Source organism: Ranitomeya variabilis, chromosome 5, assembly GCF_051348905.1.
Source record: "Ranitomeya variabilis isolate aRanVar5 chromosome 5, aRanVar5.hap1, whole genome shotgun sequence".
Lineage (NCBI taxonomy): Eukaryota > Metazoa > Chordata > Amphibia > Anura > Dendrobatidae > Ranitomeya > Ranitomeya variabilis.
The window spans coordinates 421,779,688-421,799,150 of NC_135236.1; the positions used below are offsets into that span (position 1 = coordinate 421,779,688).

Genomic DNA, 19,463 nt, shown 5'->3' on the forward strand with positions numbered 1-19,463 from the left:
CAAATGCATATTTTGTACACTGGCTTACTTTATTGTACACGCGCACGCACACACACACACACCAATGAAAGTAACTGTTAAACTGAACAGATCCAAATAGATTAAAAAAAAGTGTATTGCAATACAGTATATGGTTTAGTGGACTTTAACAGATATTAGGAATGCAATCAAGCTTTCCAAAACATACATAAGGATATGTGATCATTATGCAGTGTTAAAATGTATAAAACTATACACATGGGACAAATCATTTTAGGAGACACCCAACTTCACAAAAATACAGTCAGGTGACTATGAAATTCTGAGGTATAAGGGTTAACATTTCTCCAAGCACAGAGTGGCAAGCCTCTTTGTCAGCAATGTCACTCTCCTCAAGGAGAAACCTTACCCCTTATACACCAGATGCAGGTCAAACAGCCAAATCAGATCTCATGCTTTGCACGGAGGAGGGGCAACGCACCAAAACATGCCTGACAAAAGAGATTCTGATTTGGCTGTATGACCTGCATCTGGTGTATAAAGGGGTGAGCTCTCTCTTTGTGGAGAGTGACATTGCTGACAAAGAGGCTTGCCACTCTCTGCATGGAGAAATGTTAAACCTTATATCTCAGAATTTCATAGTCACCTGACCCATGTGGCAAAACTTGTTAAGAGTCGATATTGACTTTTAGGACTGCTATTGCCAATAGTGGCACAAGACTTCAAGTCCTTATCCTCTTCTGAAGGGGCAATTTGGATATGTAATTCTGATAGATATTTGGTCATAAAGCTTCGTACCAAAAAAGCGATTTACATGCTAGCAGAAATGGAAGAAATACAGTCCCTTAGTACTTAAGGGAATAAGGTATAGTATTTACAAGACCCATCTTCTCCTTTGAGTTTGGATTTGTCTCCCTTTACATCATATGAAGTAAGGACATGCAAGTAGTAGCTAGCTACAATGAGTTGCAAGCTTGGAGAGGTGACAAACAGGCACAACTCTCTAATTTATTAAGAGGTAACTTGTCACATTGTACGAGAATGCCGATCTCAGAAGAAAAAGCTGAGAACTAAAAAGCTTTGTGGGAAAATATGTATTTTACCTATTGAAATCCCGGTTTGTATGAGAGTCCGGTGAGCATCCTATTCAGTGATTGACAGCCATCTTTGCATGCAGTCACACCGGGAAGTGTCAATCACTGAATAGGACCACTCACTAGACTCTGCATACAATCACCATGGATGTTCATCGATTAAAATGCATGTTTTATTGAAACGTTTACAAAAACGTACATAAATCTGATCAGTTCCTCCTGCTCTATAACATTTTGCCTGCAGACTATATACCATTTTCAACTTGACAGGTTGCCATTAAGGCAGATCTGTCACCAGATTTCAACTGATACTAAAAAAAAAAGTGAATTTTGACATCCGGAATATACAACCATTGTAACAGTTTTAAGTACATTAGTCTCATAGTTCAGATATTTATTTATATATGAAGTTTAGATCTGAAATCTGGTAATAGATCAAGCTTTAGGATTTGTTGCCTTTTGAAAAAACCTTTAGATTTACAGAGATGGAGAGAGGTGGATAACGGGAGAGACGGAGGGAAGAAGGGACAGAAAAAGATGTTCCTGACAGAGCCCAGGCTGCGGCTTTCTCAAACTAATTTGCAGAGTGGTCCGTCAAGTAACCAGTTCTCTTGACAAATTTAAGTCACAGAGCTGGGAGCATTTTACAGTATGGCCTGTGAATACATTGTCTGACATAATACCACAAAATAATTTCCTTCTTTTATGTAAAGCCTGTATTTAAGAGCCTTAAAAGAAAAGAGACGTCGGGGGAGACGTGAGTGACACTTCCAAAATATTTTTGTTACGGGATTATATTTAGAAAAGTCACTAAACTGGGACTACCAACTGTTTTATTAAATGAAAAGGACAGCTTCAGACTGGTGATACCTTTAAAGTAAATCAATAGCATTCTTAGTATTTAAGCTTTAAAAAATATATATATATATATATCATAATATTCTATAGATGAACTGCTTCTATGTATGAAAAGGAGTAGAATAAAAAACTAAATATAAACACTTGATCAGGGTCATAACATTTACATTAGCCTTCACAGGGATTAGCTAAGAGGAGAGAAATGTGAATTTTCCTTAAAGAGAATTACCGGATTCACGCTGCCTGTAATTTGGGCAGCATGAATCAGGTGACAGGTTACTCACTGACCTGTTGTAATTTATATTAATCCAAACAAGTGTGAGATTTAGGACAGTTATCTTTGCACCGCCATTACCTCTGTGCATGTAATGATCCCTTCAGCACATGCAGCATCTCTATATTACATCAACACCATAAAGTTATACTACTTTAAAATTACATTGATTTTACTTTCCATATTTACTACCATACAGTTTGTGTTCAAGTAATTTGCTTACTTACATTTTGTCTTAGTTGCAAAATGGGCACTCGATGCAAGGATATTTGGCTAATATGGCTACCCTAAAGCAGAAGATTGAAGGTGCCCCCTGCAGCTTACAAATTCATCTGCAAAAAGTAAACTAGGCAATATTGCTTCAGTTACAACTGGAGTGTTTTCAGAAATCATAATTATACTTTTGAGAAATTCTGTCATTAAGTATTAAAGTATATTGGAACTTGCATTCATTTTTTTTAAATTTTATTTATTCACCATCACAACTGAAATACAACATTTAATAGAAGATGGTTACTGGTATTTCCACAACTTTCGAATGCATGTATATTAAAGGGAGCCTGTCAGCAGGATGGATTGTGCACAGTAACCTACAGACAGTGTCAGGTCGGCTCCGTTATACTGATTACAATGATACCTTGGGTGATGAAATCTGTCTTGTGGTTGTTGTTTAATCTTTATTTTCAGTTTTGTGTTAATGATATGCTCTTGCACAATAGTAGCTATGGGATCTCTATACACACACCGATAGCTGCTACTGCGCAGGCGGTTTCAGGTTTGTTTGTTTTTTTTACATTTGCTCAATAACATCAAGAATACTTATTAAATGGACATTAAATATGCGATTACGCTGCAGTGCAGGGGCCACGGCTGCCACCTGCCTGCAGAAGCTTTTTTTGTTTTTTTCTTTAGTATGTACTGGTATTCATCATGCAAACTAGGGGCAGGTCACTGAGGGATCAGTGATCTGTCTGCATTATGAATACCTAAGCAGAGCACCACATGAAGTCCCCCACAGGCCGCCCTGGAGCACAAGCATATCTAACTTAACCCCTTTCTGCCAGCTGACGGAATAGTACGTCAGTTGGCAGATCCCCTGCTTTGAGGTGGGCTCCGGCGGTGAACCCACCTCAAAGCCGCAACATGTCAGCTGTTTTGTACAGCTGACATGTGCGCGCAATGAGTGCGAGCGGAATCGCGATCCGCCCGCGCCCATTAACTAGTTAAATGCCGCCGTCAAGCGCTGACAGCGGCATTTGACTAGCGCTCGCAGCCGGTAGTGCTCGCACCGCTGACTCCCGTCACATGATCGGGGGTCAGCGGTGCATTGCCATAACAACCAGAGGTCTCCTTGAGACCTCTATGGTTGTTGATGGCCGATTGCTTTGAGCAATGTGGTCAGCGCTCAAAGTACACCTCGATTTCTGCTACATAGAGGTGATCTGTACTTCACCTCTATGTAGCAGAGCTGATTGAGTTGTGCATACTTCTAGTCTCCTATGGAGGCTATTGAAGCATGCCAAAAATTTTTAAAAAAAAGTGTTTAAAAATATAAAAAAAATAAAAATTATATAAAAAAGTTCAAATCACCCCCCTTTCTCCCCAATCAAAATAAAACAATTAAAAAAAAATCAAACATACACATATTTGGTATCGCCGCGTTCAGAATCGCCCGATCTATCAATAAAAATAAAGGATTAACCTGACCGCTAAATGGCGTAGTGAGAAAAAAAATAAAAACGCCAAAATTACATTTTTTTGGTTTCCGCGACATTGCATTAAAATGCAATAACGGGCGATCAAAAGAATGTATCTTCACCAAAATGGTATCATTAAAAACGCCAGCTTGGCACGCAAAAAATAAGCCCTCATCTGACCCCAGATCACGAAAATTGGAGACGCTACGGGTATCGGAAAATCATGCAATTTTTTTTTTATTTTTAGCAAACTTTGGAATTTTTTTTCACTACTTAGATAAAAAATAACCTGGACATGTTAGGTGTCTGTGAACTCGTAATGACCTGGAGAATCATAATGGGAGGTCAGTTTTAGCATTTAATGAACCTAGCAAAAAAGCCAAACAAAAAACAAGTGTGAGATTGCACTTTTTTTGCAATTTCATCACACTTGGAATTTTTTTTCTGTTTTCTATTACACGGCATGGTAAAACCAATGGTATCGTTCAAAAGTACATCTCGTCCCGCAAACAATAAGCCCTCACATGGCCATATTGACGGAAAAATAAAAAAGTTATGGCTCTGGGAAGGAGGGGAGCAAAAAATGAAAACACGGAAAAAGCTCCGGGGGTGAAGGGGTTAAAACTGAAAATAAAGATTAAACAACAATTACAAGATGGATTTCATTAACCAAGGTATCATTGTAATCAGTATAACTGCGCCAACCTGACACTGTGTGTAGGTTACTGTGCACAAACCTGCTGACAGGTTCCCTTTAACAACTGTGCCACTCACTGTAATTCTTTGGCCAATTCACCAAAACTTCTAACGGAGTTTTGGCTAACAGGAAGGAGTCATTTTAAAAGTGGTTATCTGGTCAAAAATTCACTGCCAGTGAACAACGCTGGATAACCTTTTGAAGTCAATAGACATCTTGTTAACACAGCCATACTGTTAATAGTTAACAGCTGGAAACAAAAGGCAATTATACTTTCTTTCGCTTATTTTTTGTGGGGTAATCCATGTTCGTTTCTGATGTATTCTCTTACAGGCAATTACATGCCAATTTAAACTTTAGATTGCTAGTTTACAGTAACTGACTTTGAAAGTCTAACTTGATTAGATTCAGTGTCGCCAAGTATAGTATGTGAGGACACTTGATCCAGCAACCAGCTGACTCTTACATTCTAATATGGCTAGTAAACTGTGCACCCTTTAAGAAATAGAAGCAGCAATTCTGTTAGGGTATGTTCCCACCGTTCGTAAACGCTGTGGGTTGGACGCTGCGTACCTCCGCAGCATCCAACCCGCAGCGTCCAGATGTTACAGCACAGTGGATGGGATTTCACGAAATCCCATGCCCACTATGCGTGCTGAGACGCCCACAGATCATCCGTGGAGACGGACATGCGGCCTGTCTTTCCAGACAGCAGCATGTCAATCCATCTTGTGGAGACTAGAGTCTTAAGATAAATCTCACTCGTCCACTGTATTGGACGTGGTGATTCCGAACGGTTCAATGAACACATGCGGAAACACCTGCGTTCAAAAGCTGGCAGCACTTTGGATGCAGCAGACATGTGCTGTGTCCAAAGCGCTGCCAAACACTGAACGTTTGCACATACCCTGAAATGGAATCTGTCAGAAGATTTTTTACTATGTAATCTAAAATCAGCATGATAAATCATTTCCTGGTCTGCTTGGTGTAGTTTTGATAAAGGCTCCATCTGCTGCAGATATAGCAGTTCTCTTCTCTAAATGCTGAGTTTTGTATAACCCAGTCCAGACCACTGATTGGCAGCTTTCTGAGTACATTGGCGGAAAGTTGCTAATCTGTGGTGGGGTTGGGGTTATACAGAAGAGGACTACAAGGCATGAGACAAAAGGTAGTTAGTATTAATCGCTTGCTGATAAAATACTGATTTTTATTGAAACTACACCATGCAGCCCAGTAAGTGACATCACTGGAATTAGGGTTTCTACCAGTACAATCATGCTTCTCTCAGATTCAATGGCAAAAGAATACTTAGATTTCCTATAAGAGGAAAAATAATCAGGATAGTTACTGTAAGGCAGGGCTGTGGAGTCGGAGTCATGGAGATTGAGAAGTCGGAGACAGAGGTTTGGCAGAGAATACTTTGTTCATGTGGTTATATAGCAATTGATCCAAATGCATAAAACAAAGCAATATGGAGATATAACTTTTTTTTATTTAAAATAAGCATTTTGTTAAGGTATCCCTTAATAAATAGCAGGGCTTTGCCTTAAAGTAGACATGGATACTCTCCTAATAGCTGTTCTAGTAAAAAATAAAATGCATTATGAACTCTGGAGCATGTTTTCTCATAACGAAGTTGTACAATCTCTCTGGCTTTCCCCTACATGTGGGCGTTACCAGCTGGTTGTGTGTTCTTACACACTGACACCATCCAATCAGTGCTGCCAGTTACAGTGTTAACACCCCTTTAAAAAAGGGGATGTCTAAACCCAGTTGTCAATTTAGTCATACATCTCTACGACATATAACAGAGGAAGCACAATTTAAGAATACATGCTTATGAATTGTATTTCCATGAAGACCTGTTGCAAGCAGAGAGCGGCTCAATAAAAATGGGAAACCACAAAGCTCAGAACACCCTTTTTATTTCAGCTGAGAATTTTTAGACTTGTGAGAACAAATGTTAATACAAGATCCCATCCTTACTTACAGTTAGATGTCCTTGGTTTGTATAACCAATTCAAACATTGCTTTCACGTCGAAGATGAATAAGCAGTTTATTTTTTTCAGTTAACATTATAACATTGTATGACACAAAATCAAGCATCTAATACTCTGTAAACACCTAAGATTTATCTAGAACCAGTAAGCAAAGCAGTTAAAAAAAACAAAAAAAAAAACACACTTAAAAAGTTACACACTTCACAGTTAAAAGATCAAGTTCCTAGCCAAGTAACTGTACCACATGAGCAATCCTAGGAAAATAAATTTAACATGTCCACATACATGTGGTATTTACATCAGCAACCTATATTGGCAAAAATATAGTACAGCTAGGTTAAAAATACTTTCAAGTCTTTAACCACAAGCAAACTTGCTATTTGAACAAGTTCTACAAAGGAGAACAAGAGTTGAGTATGTACAGAAGAAGCCGCTTTCTAAATTTAGTTTTATATGGTAAGAAAATTTACTAGAAATGACAAAGATGTAATACCAAGCAATCACTTTATAGCCAGTCCATACAAAATGTTTTTTTTAATACAAAAGAAATAAATATACAAATATAAATACCTGAATAGGATTAGAGGTTTTAAGACAAAATTAAAGGGGTTCTATTTCTCCGCTTGGTTTACAGAAACAGCGGCACTTGTCCATGAGCTGTGTCTGGTATAGCGGTTCAACCAATTCATTTTAAATGAGTGCCCATGGACTGCGTCTAGTATTGCAAGTTAATAAAGCTAGTCAGTTTTAATATATCAGACAAAGGCGCTATTCAAGCGTGGATGGGCAGACCTTTTATTTCTGATAGAGGAGAATCCATTTAATGTTAGACAAACGTGATTAATACAACAGCCTAAGATGGGGAATAGCCTGGCTAGAAAGCCATCAGTTCCCTGCTATCAATCTACTGCTCATCCTTATGCAGGAAAAAGGTACACTAGAAGGGGATCAGATCTATTACAGGAAGTAGTCATTGGGCAAATAGCCCAGAGGGGCAGCAATATTGTGGAGATAGGTTTCACTTTTAACGAAAAAAAAAAAAAAAAAAGTAATTTCCAGTCAATCTACTAGGACTAAAAACTGTAAAAGAACGCTGGGGAAAGGTAAAATCATTATAAAAATACTTACCTGGTTCTGTTTCACCATCATAAACCAACTAATTTGGTGACAAACTCATTATAAAAACAATCTTTATACAATATCACATTGCATGATAAATTGAACCACTGATCATAAAAAACGCATAAGCAATGGAAACTCCTTGGCGTGTTATAAAGCAAGACCCTTTAGTCTTAATGTTTGTGCATATAGCTTGCAGTCTATTTTACTACAGAAGAAAACATACTGCTGGAAGAACCTGCAACGGTATTCAAGCAGTGTATAGGTAATCATGTCACCAACGGTCTTGAAAACTTGGTATCCTAAAGCAGTCCAATATAAGAAGTAGATAAAATCTACATTACATCTTTCACAGAAAGAAAACTAGTATTGAGCAGATAACAAATTAGTCACTCCACCATAGGCTGATGCATTAGTGGGAACAGGAAAAAATCTATTCAGTAACTGCTGGAATTATACTGGAATTTAAAACTGACATTTTCTAAACAGAAGCAAATTTGCAAAACCAGAGGTGACACTTTGTGATTAATACTCCAACACAAGTTTTCATATACATGGTCATAAATGGAAGATGGAATGGTGGCCTATCAGAATAAACATTTATGGCATGCACCAACTAATTATTTGTGTTACACCATTTACTAACAAATATAGTAATATACAAATGAAGAACTAAAATTGTCCAACAGTGACATAGCCAACTAACAAATACATCTAAAGTCAGTTAAATTACATGAATAATGGGCACCCAATGATTGCAAATTGTGGTTAAAGAAATAAAATCAACATGTTGCTAAAACAAGCCTTTCCCTGAGGTGTAAACAGCAAATAACTTGAACAGCTTTACACATCAGCCCCATTAAACAGTTTATTACAATACCACATCTTGTAATCGAGGTGGTGTGATGTACAAACATTAGAACATGAACAGGAACAAACAACTATAAAAACAAGAAAGAACTGGACATTAGCAGTTGGCAATTTAATGCATACCCAAAGTTGCAAGAGCCGTTAATGTTTATGTCACACAGGTTTCAGTCAAATAAAACATTTAAGCAACTTAAAAATATAAGTAGATCTACTGGTTACCATGTTTGCAGATTTGCTTTATTCACATCTAGATCTGTTCATTTTAATCCATATGGTCTCAGAAACTGAGTCATGAAGCAAAGTGAAGGCCAAGTGTCTTCTGTGAAGAGTAGGTGTTGATCTTTCAAGATGCTCCTCTTCTGTCAGCTGTAACGTGTTAAAATTTTGTGATGTAGATTTGATACAGGACATGGCATAGACAATTGTCGTCAGAACACTACCATTGACAACTCAAATATTACAGCTTTAAAAATAGTTACAGTTTTTCCATGCACATTGTTTAGTGACTGTTTAGTAAGAATATTTATTCGCAAAATACAATTTTAGAAGATACCAAAACAGTCTTGTATACAACTGTAAACTAGCGATCTACACAAATACGTATCAGCTATAAAAATAGTGAACATACAGAATGTCTAAGCAGTATCATATATAGTATCACAAAATACCAACAAGCATCCGACTGTACAAATGCATACTTCATGAGATCACTAACACAATGGCCATGATTATTCAAAGTTTTTACACCTAAAAAAATAGGGTAAAACCTTTGAACAAAGTCACAATATTGGGAGTTGCGCTAAAATTTGACAACGCATTTTAACAACAGTTTCTCCTTGTTAGAAGTAGGGGTGACACCACAGCTCGTTTAGTTCATGACTAGAATGAGGTTTTTGGAGTAGAACATGTAGGTGCATGCCAATAGTCAAAACAATTCAGGTTCATGAAGAGGCTAGCAGCATCTCATGAATCAGCAGCTTCTGACTAGAGAACACCCTCTCATCAAGACCTGCAAAAAAAGTCACCGGTCTTGATGAGTCAGGGGCAATGTATTTCCAGAAATATTGTATAAATTAAAATACCTTTCTTTTGCTATGTGCTCAGGGACCAATATTGTTTTTCAGAAAGAACATTAAAAAAACAAAAGCTGAGACTATGTTCACATAGGTCAGACATAACATGGATTTTGGTGTAGATCACTCACCAAAATTTGGCCACAATCGGAATCTCATACATTTAAATGGGGTTTCTGCAATCCCATTCATATGCACAGATTTATGGTGCCAAAAGAATAAGGAGCATACATTAAGCATATTAAAAGCAAAACATCTGCCCCACCAGATGACAATGTGGCTTAAGTTCATGTGGATCTGTAGCAAATAAAACTGCAAATTTGTGACATACTGGTACAACAGAAACCAGATTATGGCCAAAGTCTGCACACATAGGGGTCAGATTTATTTTACCTTTGTGAACATACCCTGCAAGTGTTTGTGGGTTACAAAAAATAGCCATGAATATCAAAATACCTAATTGTTCCCATTGGGTTGAGCGGTTGAATCGGACATTACCCAAAAACACATGCTTTGGCTATAACAGTTATAACATATCTTCATGAATTTTTTTGCATTACAAGTCAAGTGCAGTACCATGATATTGTGGAACTAAGCTTTATAATGTTCACTTGTGAAGCTTGTTAAATGAGCATTAAAGTGTACCTGTAATGTTGCTGATAATCTCAAAACAGAAGTTTAAAGGTGGATTACACTGCTAATAATCAGCTCCAAGCATTCCTGAGAACGCTCATAGCAGCCTATCTAAACGGTCTTGATAAAAATCATTTTTCTCAACAGCATATAGTTCTATGTAAACTGGTCATGAGCTGCCTACAACAATGATATTCTTTGCATACAAACTGTACTAAAGATCATTCTGTGAACATGCAAGGGGGGTCAGCCTCTGTAAAAAGGCCATTAAGTGACCGCTGATCAGCTTACATGTAGTCGATTGGCAGTCATTTAAAGGTCTCAACTGGCCAGTGTAAATACACTAACTGTGATAGAGACTTCGCTGCCTTATTTCCAAAGCTTCTCAAACCTCTCTGCTGTACCTCCAGCTAGCAGATGTAAACTTATGTCAGGAGACTAACACCAGCAACACAAGAAGCACACTTTATAACACCTTGAAAACAGATTAAACTGTCCCGCACATATACAGTTGTGTGAAAAAGGGTTTGCCCCTCCTGATTTCCTATTCTTCTGCAGGTTTGTCACTTAAATGTTTCAGATCACCAACCAAATTAAAAAGTATTTGACAACAATAACACAAGTAAACACAGAATAGTTTTTAAACGAAGGTCTTTATTATTAAGGGAAAAAAATCTAAACCTACAGGTGTGAAAAAGTGATTGCCCCCTTAAAACATAAATTAACTGTGGTTTATCATATTTTGGGAAGCCAAGTTCAAACTCCCTAGCCACACCCATGCCTAATTATGGCCACACCTGTTATCAATCAACAAATCACTTAAATTGGACCTGCCTGACAAAGTGAAGTAGACCAAAAGATGCTCAAAAGCTAGACATGCCGCAATCCAAAGAAACATGAGAAACTGAGTAATTGAGATCTATCAGTCTGGAAAAGATTATAAAGCCATTTTTCAAGCTTTGGGACTCTAGCGAACCACAGTGCGAGCCATTACCCACAAATGGCAAAAACATTCAATAGTTGTAAACCTTCCCAGGAGTAGCCGGAAGACCAAAATTACCCCAAGAGCGCTGCAAAAACTCATCCAAGAGGTCACAAAAGACCCTACAAGAACATCCAAAGAACCGCAGGCCTCACTAGCCTCAGTTAAGGTTAGTGTTCATGACTCCACCATAAGAGAGAGACTAGGCAAAAATGGCCTACATGGCAGACTTCCAAGATGAAAACCAATGAGCAATATGAACAAAGGCTTGTCTCAGTTTTGCCAGAGAAAATCTTGATGATCCCCAAGACTTTTGGGAGAATTCTCTGAACTGACGAGACAAAAGTTGAACTTTTTGAAAGGTGTATGTCCCATTACATCTGGGGTAGATGTATCACAGAATTTCAGAAATGGATCATCATATCAACAGTAAAATATGGTCAAGGTTGTGTGATTGTCTGCGGCTGTTTCGCTACTTCAGGACATGGAAATCTTGCTGTGGTAAATGGAACCATGAATTCTGCCAAATAAAAATCCTGAATGAATGTCCATCCATTTGTGATCTCAAGCTGAAGAAAAAGAATGCCCACATACATAGGGAACACCCAAACAAATTAAACACTCAATTTATTATGGAAAAAACATGACACTACAAACACAACAATTTAAAAACATTTAAAACAGTTCTGAAAAGCCACAAAGGCCATGTCCAATAATATGGATCATGGACATCCCGTAACTACCAAAAATATGCTTGATGCTGTGTACATGGACTCAACAATAAATGTTAAATACAGGAAAAAAATTATCAATAAGAGCAGCCCCCATCTATTCACAGTACCATATAAAATATGTGGTGGGAAAGGGTATATATATGCATATATGTCATATACAAAAAAAAATAAAAAAATAAACACAAATAAATATATGCAGGCTTTTTGAGCACACAATAAAGACCATACTCGGACAAAAAGGGAATAATAATATCCAAGATGTAAAACAAGGTCTTGAAAGAAAACTTAAATGACACTATCTAATGACTCAACTGTGTATCTGGTCCAATGCCCCAGTCCGGTTGCTATACAAAACCTGTTATCCACCTAACAAATGAAGATACACAATTTCCATGAATTCCCAGGGAAAAATGAAAGCATACCAAATAAATAAAATATAATATTTTATTGAAGAAAGTAATATTTTAAAAAACCATGACATCTATGCAAGATCAGGAAATCTCAATAAAAACAAGGCGGACACAGAGCCGTGACAATTTCGTACAGTTCACCTGCTATACAGCTGCCTAATACAAGGCAAACTAACATGAATGTGAATGTACAATAAATACTACAGGATATTTTATATGTGTAGACATTACATATATCAGTAAAGTGCAAAACAGTGCTGAAGATATATAGCCAAATGTAGGCCCAATAGTGACAATACCTATATATGAGACCTACCACAACCTGATAACGTGGTCTACATTAATGTATAAATACAAGAACTATTAGCACCCATATATAATATAAATGAAATAAGGGCCCAGTTCTAAATACAACTATGTGCTACACATCCATAAAATACCGCATATATCCATGTATATCATGCTAGTGAGACGTGATGCAAGGGCAAGGTAGATAACTTACATGAATGCTTATGAGCTGTGTACCACGCTTGTGCCGCCACCCCAAGCGTGGTACACAGGGGTGGCGGCACAAGCGTGGTACACAGCTCATAAGCATTCATGTAAGTTATCTACCTTGCCCTTGCATCACGTCTCACTAGCATGATATACATGGATATATGCGGTATTTTATGGATGTGTAGCACATAGTTGTATTTAGAACTGGGCCCTTATTTCATTTATATTATATATGGGTGCTAATAGTTCTTGTATTTATACATTAATGTAGACCACGTTATCAGGTTGTGGTAGGTCTCATATATAGGTATTGTCACTATTGGGCCTACATTTGGCTATATATCTTCAGCACTGTTTTGCACTTTACTGATATATGTAATGTCTACACATATAAAATATCCTGTAGTATTTATTGTACATTCACATTCATGTTAGTTTGCCTTGTATTAGGCAGCTGTATAGCAGGTGAACTGTACGAAATTGTCACGGCTCTGTGTCCGCCTTGTTTTTATTGAGATTTCCTGATCTTGCATAGATGTCATGGTTTTTTAAAATATTACTTTCTTCAATAAAATATTATATTTTATTTATTTGGTATGCTTTCATTTTTCCCTGGGAATTCATGGAAATTGTGTATGTTTATGTCTTTGTGAAGCATTATTACTTTTGATATAGGATATGTGTTATATATACTAACAAATGAAGAGACAGAGAAAGAGGCCAGTGCTCAGATCCCATGAATGGGACACCTGGAAGTCCAGCAAAGAGCCATGTGAGCAAGAGGTAGTAGCGGGTGAACCCCACGCGTATCGCCACTAACAATGTGGCTTCTTCAGGGGAGGAAGTTCAATAATAAATTGAGTGTTTAATTTGTTTGGGTGTTCCCTATGTATGTGGGCATTCTTTTTCTTGTGTTTTGCATGATATATACTTATACTGCCCATGGGTGAACCCCATTCTTTAAAAATCTTCTTCATTATCATATAAGTGGTGCCCTCCACATCTTCTTTAATCATGATCTCAAGCTGAAGCGCAATTGGGTTATGCAGCAGGACAATGATCCAAAACACACCAGCAAGTCCACCTCTGAATGGTTTAAAAAAACTAAAGTAAAATTTTGAAGATGTCTAGTCAAAGTCCTACCCTTAATTCGATTGAGATGCTGTGGCATGACCTTAAAAAGGCGGTTTGTACTTGGAAACTCTCCAATGTGGCTGAATTACAACAATTCTGCAAAGATGAGTCGTCCAAAATTACTCCAGCGTTGTTAAAGACTCATTGCCAGTTATTGCAAATGTCAGCCTCCTAGTGGCAGCAGCATACACCCCATGGTTCCTGTGTCCCCCAATGAGAGGCGATAGAGAAATCTCAATTTCAGTTCATGCTGCTAAGGGTGGACCAGCCAGTTATTAGGTTTAGCGGGCAATCACTATTTCACACAGGGCCCTGTACGTTTGGATTTCTTTTTCCCTTAATAATAACGAGCTTCATTTAAAAACTGCATTTTGTGATTACTTGTGTTATCTTTGTCTAATATTTAAATTTGTTTGGTGATCTGAAACATTTAAGTGTGACAAACATGGAAAAAAAATAGGAAATCAGGAAGGGGCAAACACTTTCACACAACTGCAAGTGAAGATATATGTTCCAAAAATATACAAATAGCACTATATGAGAATAAGTTACAAGTCATTTTGAAGAATAATACACCCCTTCTGCATATTCTGGGGAGGGACAGGGAACGTAATAAGGTGTTTAGTAGGTTAAAGTATAAGATCAAAGTCATACTATTCATGCCAAAGTAACAAAGTGAAAACTATTATCCAGGAGGGGTGCATTATTTTTTGCAATACACAAGTCTTTTTTTTTTAAAGAACACAAATTGTTACATGAGAACTCACCAACTATAAATAATGAAAATGTGTTGTGTTTTTTTTTTTTTACACATGTATTTACAAGTATCAATCAATATCCAGTCAATATTCTACTTTTAACCACATCCCCACAGCTTTTAATAAGGCGGCAGTTTTCTTTTTACATCAATATGTCTGCAATCTTGCTTTACAAATAGTGGTGCAGTGGATCATAAACCAGATATTCATTTCACAAGTAACAAGTGTATGTTGTAAAATAGAAACATATGACTGATCACCAAACACATATTAATGCTTCAAGGGACAGAGGGGACTAGATGAACATTAGCCATCAAGTGTCACATATATATCAACATCCCTTATGATGCCAATATGGCAACTGAAGCACAAACTGAGTTGTAAACTGAGACTAAGCTGAAAAAGATCATATAAAAAAAATGATTGTCCCTGCCAAGAGATAAACTTATACCTTTAAAGAGAATCTGTCAGCAGGTTTTACTACGTAATCTGACAGCAGCACGAGTTATGAGTGGAGACCCTGATTCCAGCAATTTATAACTTAGTATACTGGGGGCAGCAGCTATGATAGCTGAGCTGTGTAAAGCCCCACACACACCATAGCTTTCTGTGTATATTGTATAGTCACAGGAAGCTAGCTGCTAAACAGTGCTGGAGAAGGGGTTGGACAAGGAGGCAGGAGGCCAGTTGTCCTGTAAGGAGTGTCTCCTGCTAGTAAAAGACTGATTGTATGGAAACAGCAGAACATAGTCCAGTAAGTGATATCACTATAATCAGGGTCTCTGCTCCTACATTATGGAGTTCTCAGATTACATAGCAAAAATCTGGTAACAGATTCACTTTAAGGTGGACATAGATATACTTTATCAGATATTAGTCAAACGTGAGTGAGAGGCAATTAACTATGGCTTTCTATAAAGAGAATTTGTAGGTGGAGGTACAAGGTGCAATAATCATGAAATACAGGCATTATAAGAGTATTTGTAGGAATCCCAATATTCTAAGCTAAAAAACACCAAATACAAGACAGAGGTAGCATTGGCCATTAATGCTAAAAAATGCTTTTTGTCTGGATACAGACAGCTAAGGAAAAATTTTACAAAATGACAAAGTTGTTTAAGCTAGAAAGAGAAAATAAGGGAGCCTGAAAACGCAAGGATGTGAGTTCGCCTAGTTGTCGCAGAACGATGCGATATATGGACTGCACCAGGGTCAGGGAATTTTTAATTTTTCCTAATTAGACTTGGAGGTTTGCGGTTTTAAAAAGGAGTGCGCAATAAAATAATTAAAAAAAAAAAACAACTACTAAACTTACATTTGGGAAGTACACTAACCAAAGTACACATTTAAGGGCCGGGCTTTTATTCGACTTTGTATAGACAGTTATTTTTGTGACGGAAAAAGCACATATTGGTAAATATATTTTCAGCGATAGGAAAGGGTTTACAGAGTCACGTGTAATATATTTTCCCATGATAAAGATAATGAGAAGAATATTGAAATGCATCCTAAAGTATACTTTCCTTACACAATTTCTAGTTGTTTTTTTAATAATAATACATGTGTTAACACGGCTGAACCGGGAAATTCAGGACTTTGCCACAAATGTTCAGGCAAATCACAAACTATACCCTTCTATATCTGGAACATATGATATTTACAAAATAAGAAGGTACTAATGCAAATAGTGGTTTTTAGGCTGGGGTTATATGGTGATTTTTATCCACAATACAGGTCAAACATGTGCCGCTGATAACAGGTGAATGGGGTCATAGTGTGACACAGGGTAACGTGACAAGGAAGTTGCAAAAAAAAGTCCAGTTGGGCCCGACTTTCTGCAACTTGTCAGGGTACCCTAGCAGCTGCAATGTAAACCCATCTATCTGCATTATACAGCAATTTACCAGCGAGCGGTCTGATTTCACAGTGTGCGTAACGGTCAAAAATCACACTGTAACCCCATCTTTAAAGTTCAAAGGAACACTGTACAATAAGATTGCAATAGAGTTACAAAGGTTTACAACAAATTAATATACTAGTTAGGTTTAGGACAGCATTTCATATTAGTGTATATTTAATAGGCAGAGTAACACATTCTTAAAACCTGAAATTCAGATTACATAATTCTCAAGTACAAAAATAATTTAGCCTAGCAACACATTACGGCTGCAAAAATACACTATTACAACTTTTCATTCCATGAAACACAAATGCTGATGCAAACCTTTTAAAAAGCAAGGGCGGTTTTATTAGAGTAAAACTGGGTGTACTATGAATCTTAGGGCATTATCATTGTGAGACAACTAGGCATCCTAAAAATGGGAAGGCAAGAGAAGCTGGGGAGTAAAGAGACTAAATCATGGCAAAACGCAAATTTTAAGGGGTTAAAAAATTTATTTTTAAAGAGTTATCAGATAAAAATATTACAAATCTGTGTATATCCAACATATATATTTATAATGAACGGGTTCTGAACAAGATTACTTACAAACAAGTGTTTTGCATACATTTACAGGAAACAAAACAGTAAACATAAAAAGGGTTTTTCAGGGTTTTTATTTTAAAAGATGGTCAGATAGATAATGTTATAAAATAAAGATAAATTACGCCTTGAACCAGATGTGATGTCCCAGCCATTATTTACCGGAATACTGCATTCAATCACTGGCCTCAATGATCACTGGTGAGGCTAGCGGACTACATGTAGCAGCCACACGAATAATAGACAGCACATCATGACTTCTGGTATTGGTAGTGGACTCAGAGGTTAACTTATGTTCATTATATAACATTCTCTACTCAATACCCAATTTTGAGAAAAAAAAAAAAAAAATACAAAAAACACTGTCCTAATCATCTTCATCTCAGCACACATTATGTAAAGGAAAGCACATATGCCTGACTAATTCATATGTTCCAAGGATCCCCCAGTCCTTTGATTAACAGCTTCCCTTAATTAGCATTAATTGGATAGGACTATGAAATAGGAAAACTAGTGAAGAAGACTCTAAAAGCCCAATTTATCAAATGCCTAAAGGAAAAACCTTTTTTTGTTGCCAATAACAACCATACGCTCACAGCTCATGAGCTCTGTTTAGCCCCGCCAATGATTGGCAGCTTTCTGTGTACACTGTACATGGGCAAAAAGATAATTAGTGGTGTGGCTGGAGTTATATACAGCTCAGCATACAGTGAACTGGCACACCTGCAGCAGATAAAACAGGGATTTTAACACAACTACAGAAAGCAGCCCAGTAAGTAATACACTGCTGAAATCAGGGTTTTCCGCATCTTAATTGTGCTGCTTTCAGATGGGGTAAAAAAAAATAAAAATCTGGTGACAGATTTGTTTTAGGTTTCCACTGTCAGCTCTCTGCCTGCATGTCACTCTGCTAAGGGGGCTCATACTCACTTGCGAGAAACTCTGATGAGTCTCGCATGGCAATACCCGGCACTGCACCCGGCACTCAGGAGCGGAGCAGGCGGCTGCATGTACTGCTATGCGGCCGCACGCTCCGCTCCCGAGTGCGGGGTGCAGTGCCGGGTGGTGCAGTGCCAGGTATTGGCGTGCGAGACTCATCCGAGTTTCTCGCAAGCGAGTATGAGCCCTAAAAGTGAGAACGCATGGAGAGAAGCACTGCTACAGGTCTATGAGACATACACTGATAAAGTAAAGGTAGCTCTCTCCCATGAGTGCTCACATTAGTCACTACACACTACTGTCTGCACCAAACAGTTCCTGGTGCTTACTGCAAAGATTTGTGACCAATAACAGCACTGATGGGAGAGGGGAGGGGATAATTCTCACTTTATCAGCGTTTGAGGAGAGTGAATCCCTGCAGAGCACTTATAAAGACAGAGTGAGAACAAGCTGTATAGTGCAAGGAGACAGTCAGGCAGTGAATTTTGCTTTTTGCTTCCCATCTTCCCAGAGCCATAACTTTTTAAATTTTTGGTCAAAATGGCCATTTGAGGGCTTGTTTCTTGCGGGACAAGCTGTACTTTTGGAAGACATCATTGGTTTTAACATATTTTGTGCTAGAAAACGGGGAAAAATTCCAAATGCGTTGAAATTGCAAAAAGAAAAGTGCAATTCCACAGTTTTTTCTTTATTAGGTTCACTAAATGCTAAAACTGACCTGCCAATATGATTCTCTAGGTCATTACAAGTTCACAGACTCCAAAACATGTCTAAGTTCTTTTTTAAGCGGTGAAAAAAACCCCCCAAACTTTGGTTTAAGGGTATGTGCACACGTCAGGATTTCTTGCAGAAATTTCCTGAAGAAAACCGGACATTTTCTGCAAGAAATCCGCATATTTTTTTTTGCGTTTTTTTCCCCCCGTTTTTTTCCGCAGACAGCGGATCTCCTCAGCGGCGTCCGTTCCTATAGATGCTGTGTGTGTGCAGGACCTTCCATGACGTCGCGGTCACATGACCGGTCTCGCGACCAATCACAAGACCGCGACGTCATCGCAGGTCCTTCACCGCACACCAGCTATAGGAACCGAAGCGGCAGCATGCACCGGAGAGGCGGGAAGACTGCGGGGGCCATCGAAGGTGAGTATATCACTATTTTTTATTTTAATTCTTTTTTTTTTGAACAATTATATGGTGCCCAGTCCGTGGAGGAGAGTCTCCTCTCCTCCACCCT

At 37.9% G+C, this 19,463-nt stretch overlaps 1 protein-coding gene across 4 annotated transcripts in view; it reads right to left on the reverse strand.

Moving 5' to 3' along the window:
• Nucleotides 1-2,881: 2,881 nt before the first annotated feature.
• The window catches only part of CPSF6 (cleavage and polyadenylation specific factor 6), a 77,477-nt gene continuing 60,895 nt past the window's right edge, over nucleotides 2,882-19,463 (reverse strand). For all 4 annotated transcript variants that reach the window (XM_077265248.1, XM_077265247.1, XM_077265246.1 and 1 more), the window contains exon 10: nucleotides 2,882-8,955. The gene's annotated coding sequence lies outside the window, so the exon portion shown is untranslated. The remainder of the gene's footprint in view (nucleotides 8,956-19,463) is intronic.